Below are 13,163 nucleotides of genomic sequence, written 5' to 3' on the forward strand. Positions count from 1 at the left end.
AACCGACCTGGTCCTGGTCCCGGGTGAGCACTGGGCCCTGTTACCTCTTGTTGGCCTGGATGAGGCTTTCCCAGCCTCCCACGGTTTCCTCACTTGTCTCAGTGGCTCCGCACTCAGCTGGAGACTCAAGGAGCACCCCGTGTGGATGGTAGACTTCTCTCTGTTGGAGCCCGTTCCCCCTGGGGTACTCAGTCCTGAGCCCCCTACTCGCCTGGGTCTTCCCTGACGCCTTGGCCCAGGGGGTCTCCTGGGCTCTCTCCCAGCCCCTCCTCCGGGTGCCATGCTGGGGACTCCCTCCAAGCAGAGACCCAAGGCAACTGCAGCGTTCAGCTCAGTGTTTCCTCTCTCACCGGGAGCACCATCTGCCACCTGATGTCCAGTGCCTTGAAAACCAGTGTTTCATCTGTTTTGCCTGGTTTTTGTGGTTGTTGTTGTTTTAGACAGAAGGGTAAAGCCAGTCCCTGTTACTTCATGGTGGGTGGAAATGGAGTAATAACAGCACGTAACTTTTTGAAAAAAATGTTTTTAATTTTTATACTCTTACATCTCCATGTATTTCTCAATTCAGATCCAATGCCAACACTCGGTATGCTAAAGGTTCCTTCAGGTTTCAAAGTTATGAGATTCTGAGATGATTCTAAGAGATAGGAAAGGGCCTCTTGGATCCTGGCTAAGAGTAGTGTTAAACATACTTCTAGATCGGGGGAGTGATAAATTGGGAGTCTGGGATTTGCAAATACTAACTACTCTATACAAAATAGATGAACAGATGGATAAACGACAAGTTTATACTGGGCAGCACAGGGAACTATATTCAATATCTTGCAGTAACTTATGGTTAAAAAGAATATGAAAACGAATATATGTATGTTCCTATATGACTGAAGCATTGTGCTGTACACCAGAAATTGACACAACATTGTAAACTGACTAGACTTCAATAAAAGTATGTTTAAAAAAATAGATGGACAGCAAGGTCCTACTGTAGAGCACAGGGAACAATATTCAATACCTTGTAATAGCCTAGAATGAAAAAGAAGGAGGTAGGGTGGAGCTCAGTGGTAGAGCACATGTTTAGTAAGCACGAGGTCCTGGGTTCAGCCCCCAGTCCCTCCATTAAAAAAAAACAAATTAACATAAATAAATAAACCAAAAAAAGAACAAGCTCCCCCTCAAAAGAACAACAACAACAAAATTAGCTAAATAAATAAAAATTTTAAAAATGAAAAATAGGAAAAGGAATATGTATGTATAACTGAATCACTATGCTGTACACCAGAAATTAACATAATATTGTAAAGCAACTATATGTCAATTTAAAAAAAAATTCCTGCTCTACTTCTGATGATTAGTTAAATTTCCTTTTAAACAATGTTTAATAATTCTTCCTGAATAGTCACAATATGCCTATAACCATGCTCAAGCATTCTGGGAACACACAGTCCTACTCTTACAGGGCTTGCAGCTTCTCGGGGAGACCAGACGTAAACTTATACAAGCACAGCGAAACTGCAGGCTAGTATCGCTCACGTTTGGATGACTGGTTATGGCAATGAGTGACAACGTACCTCGTGCCGGAATGTATCTTCCTGATAACGGACACAACGATAAAACACTTCCACTCAAATAGATGAAGATTCTCGTCTTGCCTGATTCATCCGGCAGGAACAAGAAGTTTACCTGCTGTGGCCAATACCATAGACGGAGGCCCTCCATCCTTAATATCAGCCTCCTCCTAGGATGGCTTCTTGCGCTGCCAGAACAGGAAGGCTGAAAAATGGCCTTGCCCAGACTCCCGTGCAGCTTCGAGTCTGGTAGGATTTAGGTTCCACCAATCAGACGCCTTCGTGCAAGAACTGAATGTGAAACTGGCCAGGAGGAGGGGCCCAGGCAACCTATTACTGGTCTGGATTGCAGCGAGTGGGCGTGGCCTGGGGATCCACTGGTCCATTGGTGCTGCTGACCCACAGATCACGGCTAACGCAGCTTGTGCCTGGAAATAACCATAGGACAGCAGCCTCCTGAATTCCTGACTGAGCTAAGATAATGGTATGCTAGTGCAGTGTTCGTTGACCAGGGGCTGTTCTGCACCCAGGGGACATTTAGCAAAGTCTGAAGACATTTTTTTTTTCACTTGAAGAACAGTCGGTTACAATGTGTCAATTTCTGGTGTGCAGCACAATGTCCCAGTCATGCAGATACATACATATTTGATTGTTGTGACTGAGGATGTGCTACCAGCATTCAGTGGGCAGAAGCTGGGGCGGCTGTGAGACCTGCAGTGCACCGGATGACAGGGAATCATCCTGTCCCAAACGCCAGCCGTGTCTGTCCCAGAGCCTGGATTTAGGATGGTAGCTACAGATTCCTCAAATCGTCCACCGTGGCCAAGTAGTCATTTTGTCACAGGGTCGTTTTTTTTTGTTTGTTCGTTTTTGTTTTGCTTTTACTTTAATTTTGTGCTGGGATAACTTCTGAGCCACGAGTGTTTCTTCCGTTTCTTCTGGGATATCTTTTTCTTGGATGCAACCTCCTCTCCTGGTCCAGGAACAATTTGTTCTTCTTCAGTAAGAACCAGCTCAAAGTGGTAGGAGAAGCTGAGGAAGGGGCTCATCCGACCATAAGCTTGTAAATCCTGTGGCATCTTGAAGGCTCGTTCACCTGGATGAGCTCAGTGACTAGAGATCAGACAGCTACATCCTTTGGCATTGCTGTCTATATTAAGTATGTGCAACAAAAATTCAGCGTTCTTTTGGGCCTGCCAACGCTAGATCCAGCCCACTGCTTGGCCTGGGCACCTGCCAGCTCCCACTGTAATGGCGAACCGCGCGTGCAGCGCTTGGGTCAAGTGACGTGTCTGAGATGCAGGGCCCTTTTGCATATGCACACCCACACCAGCCTGCGCAGGTTCACAGATGTCCTTGAAGCAGACACGAAGATTGGAACCTCTTGAATTGCAAGGTTTTCTGGGGGTTTCTGGGTTAAGTGAACAGTGACCCACTTTCAGAGATCACCCCAGGCTGCTTTGGGAAGAGCACAGGGTCGCTTCTGCAGAGCCAGCCTGAGAGTCATTCCAAAAGGTCCAACCTAAAGCCTGCTTTCCTAACCCCTCACACAGTGTTGTAAGCACCTAGTTCCTGGGATTAAATTCCTTTTCTGCGTAAGAACCACAGTAGTTTTTAATCTGCTATTGAAGTCTGATACACATGCCATTGTATGACCGATCCCCGTGAGATCCCTGATGAAAAAAGCATCAAAGGTAATTTTGTGCTAACAAACCAGAAGAAGTGTTAAACCCTTGCCTATTTGTGGGTGTCTCTCTTTTTCCTTCACCCACAGAGATCTGTCTGTAGAATCACTTGTCACTTGTTGGCTGCAAGGATTCTAAGACCCAACAAGGTGAAGATGTGCAGAAAGTAGGAACAGGATGGAAGGGGGCTCTCCTGATAGATACCAGTAAGCCACTTTTACATATAAACACAAAAACAAGAATTCACTATGAGCCGGAGTTGGTATAAAAGGCTTAAAAGATGCAGCATGGCACAGGGTTGAAGGCATGGACTTCGGTCCAGAGCAGGTGTTTGGGCTCCAATCCCTGCCTTGCACCCTTGGGAAAGTTATCAACTTCATCTAAAAGTTGGTGTTGGACAGTAGTCCTTTTGTCATGGGGTTGTTGTGCAGACTGAAGTAATTAATATGTGCAAAGCAGTTAAACAGTGCAGATGCACGGTAATGCTATTTAAGTGTTTGTTACATAAAATTTAAATGGAGGTAGAATTTCACTGGGATGGGATGAGTACTGTTAAATGAGTGATGAGATGTCTGAGGCAGGTACAAGAATAGCAATACTAGAGGACAGAGAGGAAACTGATTTGCCTGCTGTACACACTGGGCGTGGAGGAACAGTGACATGGAACCTTAGCCAAGTAGGAAATGAGCATGAATGGAGAGTCTTGGATATCTTCCTAAATAGTCTGGGTTTGCACTTGTCCAACACTGGGAAGCTACTGAGGATGGTCGGGGGGCAGGCAATATGGAGAAACTGATGTTTTAGGAAGGGGACACTGAGGGCATCCTACATCTTTACGCCAACCTGACACACTCATGAGCCACTTGTCAACTGGCCCTTCAAACGATGCTTGGAACACCTACAAGTATTCACGGCAACCATCTGAGCTTTCTCTATTCTGAAGTCTCTGTCCTGCCTTACACAGCTTCGGTGGCCTCTGCAGTTGGAGGAGGGAAGTTTGGAAAGTCATTAACTTGAATAGATGTTGGTCTCAAAAAACATCATAGTTATTCATGAAATTCTATTTCAGCTAAAAAGTGTTGGTGTCCCTTGGCTGATTTCTTTCTTTCTTTTTATTTTTTAATGTCTCAGCTAAATCTTTCAGGTCCTGGGCACCCTGCTGGTCTTTCAGATGTTCATTAGGGTCCAAGACAATACCTCCCATTGTCACCCATCTGACATCATTCCCGCAAACGCAGACACCCCAAAGGATGAACTGAGCATGAGCTGTGTCTCTTTCTTTCTTTCTTCCCTGTCTGATGGTGGGGAAAGCATCTCAGGATCCTTCAAATTTCTCTTACTAATCCGATCTAAGTGAGTGGCATTGGGAATAAAGATGCTAGAAATATCTAGAAAATAAACTTTAGAGTCCTTTGTAGGAGGACAGGAGAGCAGGAAAAGTCAAGGATAATTCCCGGATTTCTGACTTGGGTGATTGGAGTGGTAGCATCACTGACTGACCTACGGAAAAAGCAGGAGCGGGCAGGGCAGCTGCATAACGTACAGGACTTACTGCCAAATGAAAATGCCGGCTCCTTGTTCAAAATGCAGGGAGAACTCTGTCCTTTCTTCCATGGTGTCTCTCTCAACTTGTCATGGTGGCCTTCATTTCCTACTTAATGTCACACTCTCTTGGGCACAGGGATACAGGCGGTGAGGGCAGACCCTACAGATGAAGAGGTACCAAATGGCCAGGTGATGCCTCCTGGCAATCAGAGACCAGCAGCCCTGGGTCTCAAGCCAGGCGTCTCCTCTTCCCTCGAGGCTGTGGTCGCAACCCAAGAGCAGGTGGGTGACCCTCAAGGATTGTTACTTCTGTGTCAGGACACACCAGGTACCTGGATAGAGGTGGGGAAGAGGGTCATGTGCCCTGGTGCTGCCAGCCTGGCGCTCCAACGGCCACTGCTCCGACAGCCCTGATACACAGGGTGAGCCCATCCCCCAATCACCCATGCCTAGGTTCCCACCACTGGGGATGGAGGTGGCAGCAGTCACCGGAGGTGGGGAGGAGAGGCCCCCAGTGCCAGGGGCAGGAGCAGTAGGTGGAGAACCTGTCCCATAGACGCAGGGAGGCGGTCGGAGACAGGATGGCATGTGAGCCGACGCACGTACTCCACCATCTTGCAGGGCTTTACCTGCAAAACACACATTCAAAGATAAAATTATGTGCCATTGGCAGCAACGTGGATGGACATGGAGAGCATCATTCTAAGTGAAGAAAGCCAGAAAGAGAAAGAAAAATACCATATGAGATCACTTATACATGTAATCTTAAAAAAAAAAAAAAGACACAAATGAACTTATTTACAAAACAGAAACAAACTCAGACATGGAAAACAAACTTATAGTTACCAGGGAGGAAAGGGGGTGGGAAGGGATAAACTGGGAGTTGGATATTTGCAGGTACTAACTACTATATAAACAAGGTCCCACTGTAGAGCACAGGGAACTCTATTCAATATCTTGTAGTGACCTGTAATGAAAAAGAAAATGAAAAGGAATCTATGTATGTATATGTATGACTGAAACATAATGCTGTACACCAGAAACTGACACAACATTGAAAATTGACTGTAATTCAATTTAAAAAAGAAAAAGAAAAAACAAAGATAAAATTATGAAGAATTTCATAACGGGGGTTGTGGGTAGAGCTCAGTGGTAGAGCGTGTGCTTGGCACACATGATGTCCTGGTTTCAATCCCCAGTGCCTCCGTCAAGGGGAAGAATAAAAACAAACTTCAAAACAGCTGATACAGAGCATCAAACGCCAAGTACAAAGTCCTTCCGAGCTTGAGCACCTGTGTGACTGTCTGGTTGCAGACCTGTTGTTATGGACTGAATGTTTGGGGTCCCCCAAAATTCATATATTGAAGCTCTTTCTCCTCTAATGTTGCTCTATTTGAAGATAGGGCCTTTAGGGAGATAATTAAGGTTAAATGAGGTCATGAGGGTGGGGTCCTAATCTGAGACGATTGGTGGCCTTATGAGAAGAGGCATCCAAGCACATAGGGAGGGAAGGTCGTGTGAGGTCTCCAGCCGGGTTGGGGGCTCTCACTAGACCCAACTCAACCCTGCTGACACCCTGAGCTCAGACTTCCAGCCTTCAGAACAGTGAGAAATCAAATTTCTGTAGTCTGAGCCACCCAAGTTGTGGTATTTTGTTACAGCAGCTAGAGCTGACTGAGACACCTATGAGGCCAGCCCTGGAAGCAAGCTGTTTGAGAAAGAGAAATTCCGTTATGGACCTGCTGAGTTTTAAGGAACCTAAGTTATATTCAACTGGCAATTTCTCATATACGGACTTACAGATCCATCCGCCAAGAGTGAGGCTAGAAATACCAGTTTGGGAGGCATTAATATATAAACAGCAATTAGATCCATGGGAGTAGATGAGCTCACTCAAATGCAAGGTTTGGAGCAGGAAGAGGGTGAGGTTAGAAACCAGGGTTGCCAACCATTTAGGGGTGGGCAGATCACCGGGGAGACAGTGACAGGAAAGGAAAGATCAGGAAGAAGGGAGGAAATCCAGGAGTAGAGGGTAGTATTCCAGAAGCTAAAGAAAGTTAGAAATCAGATTCCTGGGCTCTTCATCAAGAGACGATGGTTTGGTCGATCTGGCATGGGACCCGAGAACCTGTATTTTTGATAGATCTCAGGGGGGACTCTGATGCCCTGCCAGGTTTGGGAACTGCTGACAGAATGCAAATGAGATGACTTGTATTCAGATCAACCCGGGCTCCAGTCCTGAGGCTGTGGCTTTTCAGCTGTTTGAGCAGCGACAAGACACTGAAATCTCTTGAAGCCTCAGGTACTTTGTACATAAAAGATGGGAGTGATAGTCCTACACTGTGGTATTGATTTGAAGATTGGAGATACTAGACGTAAATCTTCCAGCTCGTAGTAAATGTTCAGCAAATAGCAGGCAATGCAGTCAATATAATGAATAAATAGCTTAACTCTGAGGGGTGGGAAAATGGGTCAGCAGCTACAGATGTACTAAGGGTCAAAGAGGGTCAGTGCTTTGTTTTGTCTTTTTTGTAATTAATTGTGTGATTAATTTTTTTTGTAATTAGTTTTGTAAGATGGCTGAGATTTGAGCACATCTGTAAGCTGAGCAGCAAGAACAGGAGGTGGGGTGTGGTGTGCCCAGCTTTCTGAGTCCATGAGAGGAATTGTCTCCAAATCACAGGTGGAAGGATTCGCTTTCCGAAGACGAAGAAACTCCCTGGGAGCGGTTGGTTGTATGTGGGCAGGACATTCGGGGGTTTCACTCTTAATAATCCCAATTTTCTCTCTGAAGCAGAAGGCAATACCAGATGCCAACAGGGGCAGGGTTCTTGAGAAGAGGCACAAGTTTGGAAAGAATATGACAGAAGTTTGAGGAATGGGAGAGTTAGGTGACAAGAGATATGCAGAAAGATTCGCAGGAAGTGCCAAGATCTTAGCTTCAGGTGGAGACCACTCATTTCTCCTTTGCCTTCTTTCTATAGTACATGTGGCAGACATAGCTAGCCTCTATATTTAGAATTAACAGATTATAATCCTGACATCTGTTGACTGGTTCATCTGTGCCAGGTATTGCATTGAGTGTTTTACGTGCATTATCTCACGTAATCCTTACAACCACCCTAGATGTAGGTACCACCTGTAATCCCCATGTTACAGGTGATGAACTGAAAATGACAGAGGTTTAACTGAACTCGTCCAAGCTCACGCAGCCCGATTCCAGACCTTCTCTTCTCAACAGTGGTACACGATGCATTAATTAGAATTAGGTCCTGGTGGCATATACAATGGAAAATCCAAATCAGCCGAGCAGAAAGGATATATGTTTGTTTCTTTTTCACATAAAGGAATCTCCAAGGCAGGCAGCCCTGGGCTGGCTCTGTGATCATCAGACACCCATGCTCCTTCTAATTTTTTGATCTGTCATCTTTAACATGTGGTTTCCATCCTATGGGTTGCTTCACGGTTCAAAATGGCTTGTCTGCACTCCAGAAAGCAAGCAGGTACAAGAAGTAATACAGTGCACATCAGAGTGTATTCCCTTTTTGAAAAGCTTTCTGGCAAGTCCTACCCACTAACTTCCGCTTACATCTCGTTGATGGTCTCCCTCGGTTCAAGAGAAACTGGAATATGTCATCTGAAGGGCACATTTTGCTGGCTAGAATATAATTGAGTTCTGTTACTAAGGAAGAAGAGGCAGATACGGGGTAGGGAGCTATGAGTGTTTGTCACAGTAATGATTCCCACATATACCCGAATATGTAGGGAGGAAGTTGCTCATTCTCATTCCATTAGTACACAAACCCAGTAGTTCTCATGAAGCTTTCCAAACTCATGAAAAAGTGGGCGTGCTCTCTTAGTTGGCTTTACAGTAGAGTGTTTCAATAATGTCCCGATGTAAAGGCTTAATTATTACATAAGGTAGGGGCCTTTTGGCTCCCAGTAATAGAAAATGACTTTAACTGACTTAATAACTTAAATCCCTCCCAGGCTAACACTGTTATGCAGTCCAGCCAGTTTGTTCTATCTTGCTATTTTTTTAACCCCACGAATTAAACAGTACATTACTGTTTTTAACATCCAATATTTGTTTAGAGTTACCCACATCTCCGATCTTCTAGGATCGTTTTTGTTCTTTAACTTTCTTTTTATCTGTCCTTCTTGGAATTTATTGGGATTCCTGAGTATGTGATTACTGCCTTAGATCAGTTTTGAAAAGTTCTCAGCCATGGTTAATTTGAATATCGCCTCTCCCCCTTTCTGCATCCCCCTCTAGAATTCTGCTAGGACGGGTGGCAATTTCCCACTTTACCAACATACATTATAACCAGCCTTTCATAGTCTCCATCTCTTTTGTTCATGGACTTTATTCCTTGCAATTTGTCCCGTTTCATCTTCTTGTTTGGGGTTGACATTTTGTCTATTATGCTGTTTAATTTTTCTGTTTTTCCCCCCAATATTTTATCCTGATACTTTTCAAATGACAGATGTTGAAAGAATTTTACAGTAAACTCCCCTGTACCCACCACCTATATTCTATAGTTAACGTCTACTAGACTTGCTTTATCACAGGCCCATCCCTCTCTGCACCCATCAATCCGAATTTTCCTGTGCATATCAAAGTGGCAGCATCCATACCCTTACTCCCAAATCTTCCATGTAGTGTTTATTTTTTTATTCTTCTTTTTCCCCCACATTTTTATTTCTTTACTTATTACTGGTGGTCCTGGGGACTGAACCCGGGACCTCATGCATGCTAAGCATTCACTCTATCACTAAGCTATGCCCACCCACCCCGTTTCTGATTCTTAGATTTTCCATTTGAGAAGGTCCCTTTGTTTCTTTTTCGTATCGCGCTGGTCACTCCTGATGTTCTGTTACCCATCACGCATCTTTCCAATTTTTCTTCTTTTATTTCTCAGACATATTAGACATACAGGTTTTATAATCTGTACTTAAGACTGTCAGATTTAACCAATTAAAATTACAGAAGGCCAAGTTAAATTGGAACTTCAGGTAAATATCACATTTTTAGTATAAGTATGTCTCAAATATCGCATGGGACATACTTAAATTGTATTCATTACTTATCTGAAATTCAAGTTGCAGGGGAGGGTAGAGCTCAGTGGTAGAGCATGTGCTTAGCATGCACAAGGTCCTGAGTCCAATCCCTACCAATTCTACTAAGAAAAAAAAAAAAGAAAGAAAGAAAGAAAGAAAGAAAGAAAGAAAGGAAGAAAGGAAGGAAGAAAGGAAGGAAGGAAGGAAGGAAGGAAGAAAGGAAGAAAGGAAGAAAGGAAGAAAGGAAGAAAGAAAGAAGAAAGAAAGAAAGAAAGAAAGAAAGAAAGAAAGAAAGAAAGAAAGAAAGAAAGAAAGAAAGAGAATAAAAGTGAAATTCGAATTTAATTGAGAGCCCTGTATGTTATCTGGCCAGTATCTGACAGTTCCTGTATCTGAAGTCTTCATAGGTCTGGTTCATTTGATTTGCTGAATTTTGCTCATGGTGGCTTGTTTCCTTGTATGTTTTGTGATTTGGGGTTGTGGGCTCATCTTTGTTGAAATTTCTGTTAGATTTCTTCCAGGCCTGTGTTGAGGGTACATTCCTCCTGGGAAGGTTTCGTCTGCTTCTGCCAGGTGTGTGGGGCACACTAGATCTGGTCTACTTTAAAATTCTCAGTTGATGGTTTTCTGGACCATGCAAAGAGTGACAGTTTGGGCCAGGAACCCTCAAAAAAAAAAAAAAAAAAAGCTAGTAGCCACAAAATGTCAGTGGAGGCTCTCTCTTTAAAAAACTTCTGGACAAAGATAATGTGGAACAATTTTTGTTGCAGTCTGGCTCTTCTAGATGTGTGTTCTCCCAGCTCAAAGTCTTACCCTTGCTGGGTCCTGGCTTTACTCTGGGGGAGGGGAACCCTGCATCCTGCACAGACCCCATGGGTAGACCAGGTGCCCCGGGGCAGAGGCTCAGGTCATTATCCAGTAGCTTCAGAGCTCACATCCTTCCTCCCATGGACTTCCAGGTTGGTTTGTTCCAAGCATCTAAGGAATTAATTCCACCTAAATTCTTCAGATGCAAACACTTCTTTAAATGAGAGGTTTTCCTATTTGATTGGCTTCTTAGATGTTTTATGGAACTTCTAGCTAGCCTTATTGCTGGAAACCTGTGCTCCTTATTCATCAAATGATCTTGATTTTATAAAGTTCAAGGGTTGCTTCAGGTGTTGTTAAATATGAAGATATAAACCAGAGAGACCCTATCTAATAGTTAACACGTGTACAACAAAATAAGCAGAATTCCTTTCAGGATTCTATCTTACCTTAAGAAGCTAACAGCTAATCTTTTTTTAGGTATGCCACATAATACAAAAGTAAATCAATTAAAGTAGTAGCCACATTTAAAAAAAAAACAAACCCAAACAGAGCAACTGGAATTACCAGCTTCACCAGTTGGGGACACACATCATGTCACATCCCTTTAATATTTGAAGTCATCCACCATATTGAAAAGAGAACTGGAGACCCCGGCTGTGATCAGAGATGCCCATTTTCACTACTGCAGAGCCCACTGCCTGCCTGGGGTTCTTTATTTCATATCCCACCACTCTGCCTTCATGCCTCTGACTCACCCATAGGGCCTGGGTGGCTCCTGGTTATGTGGCCGCCATGGCAGTCTAGCCTGGGATTGGGTTCAGATCCCCCTTCCTTCCTAATAAGTGACTGCCCAGGGACACCTGGGGTCTTTTCCTGATGGAAGAAGCTTCAGGCAGGCCTGACTCAATGCAGCTGAAAAATCCTGACACTGTAACCTCCGGAGGGGAGGAATGTGTGCATGAGAGTCTCAACTCCATCCTTGGAGGAGGAATCATGGTCTCGATGCAAGATTTCCTTTCCCCTCAGCATCACAGCAAGCAGCCCTGGGAGAAGCAGACTTTGTCAAGTCAGTAACAAATGCTTATGTTATATCCTATTCCGGGGCAAGGTCTCTAATCAACAAGTTCTACCCAAGTGATGTGTTCCAGGAGAAAAAAAATGTACAACCAGGATGAAATGCCTTATGATCTACGATACTAGACATCAAAGCAGATGGGAGTGTTTAATTGATAGCTTGTGCCTTAGAAAAAATGTACCACTGTTTACCTCACCAGAAAACGTCAACAGAAGAGTTGGGGGAGTGTCTCCCCATAAACTGATTATTAGTTACAAGGAGAAAAATAGTAACCCTACAGCAGTGAAACTGAACAACACCTTAACCAGGTGATCAAAATTAACCTCACAAACATCTATATTTAAAAAAAAAATCTCAAATCAATTAAAAAAAAAAACTGAACTGAAGGCAAGCAAGAGAAGGGAAATAACAAAGATTCAGAGTGGAAATAAATGAAATTGAGGATAGAAAAACAATAGAGGAAATCAACCAGACCAAAGTTTGGTTCGTGAAAATGATCAATGAAATTCATAAACCTTGAGCTTAGACTGAAGAATGAAAAAGAGAGAAAACTCAAATTACTAAAATCAGGAATGAAAAGGGACATTCACTGCAGTGGTAAATATTACCAAACATTTAAAGAAGAATCATACCAATCCTTTACAAACTCTTCCATAATGTAGAAGAGGAGGTAACACTTTCCTATTTATTCAGTGTGGGCAGTGCTACCCTGATTCCAAAACCAGACAAAGATATTGCAAAGTAGGGGAAAAAACTAACTATAGACTAATAGCCCTTATGAATATAGATGTAAAAATCCTCAGTAAAATGCTACCAAACTGAATCCAGCAACATATAAAAAAGATTATACACCATGAAGTGGGATTTATTAGGAATTTCAGGTGGTTTAGTATTAAAATCAATTAACATACTATACCAAAGTTGCAAACTTAGGGCAAAAACCATGTGATCATCCCAACATATGCGGATAAAGCATTTGATAAAATCTGACACCTTTTCATGATAACAACGCTCAACAAAATACAAATGAAAGGAATTCCCTCAACCCAATAAAGCACATCTGTAAAAAAGCCATAGCAATCATACTTAATGTTTAAAAACTGAGTGTCTTCCCCAGTAAGATCAGGAACAAGACAAGGACATCTGCTCTCACCACATCTATTTAACATTGTACTGGGGTTTCCAGTCAGGGCAATCAGACAAGAAAGAAATAAAAGGCACTGAGGTTGGAAAAGAAATGAAACAGATGGCATGACCTTGGACATAGGAAATCCTAAGGAATTATAAACTGTTAGAGTGAATAAATGAGTTCAGCAAGTTTGCATGATATGAGGTCAATATATAAATAGCATTTTATTCTTACACATTAGCAATGAACATTGCAAAAGTGTAATTAAGAAAACAATTCCATTCACAACAGTG

General features: G+C 43.2%; 1 long non-coding RNA gene across 1 annotated transcript in view; it reads right to left on the bottom strand.

Moving 5' to 3' along the window:
- Window positions 1-1,313: 1,313 nt before the first annotated feature.
- LOC116660056 overlaps window positions 1,314-13,163 on the bottom strand; it is a 28,390-nt gene continuing 16,540 nt past the window's right edge. Inside the window, exons 2-3 of the long non-coding RNA XR_004315410.1 lie at window positions 5,257-5,424; window positions 1,314-5,127 (exon numbers count right to left, since the gene is read on the bottom strand). This is a non-coding gene — a long non-coding RNA (uncharacterized LOC116660056). The remainder of the gene's footprint in view (window positions 5,128-5,256; window positions 5,425-13,163) is intronic.

Source organism: Camelus ferus, chromosome 26, assembly GCF_009834535.1.
Source record: "Camelus ferus isolate YT-003-E chromosome 26, BCGSAC_Cfer_1.0, whole genome shotgun sequence".
NCBI classification, from domain to species: domain Eukaryota; kingdom Metazoa; phylum Chordata; class Mammalia; order Artiodactyla; family Camelidae; genus Camelus; species Camelus ferus.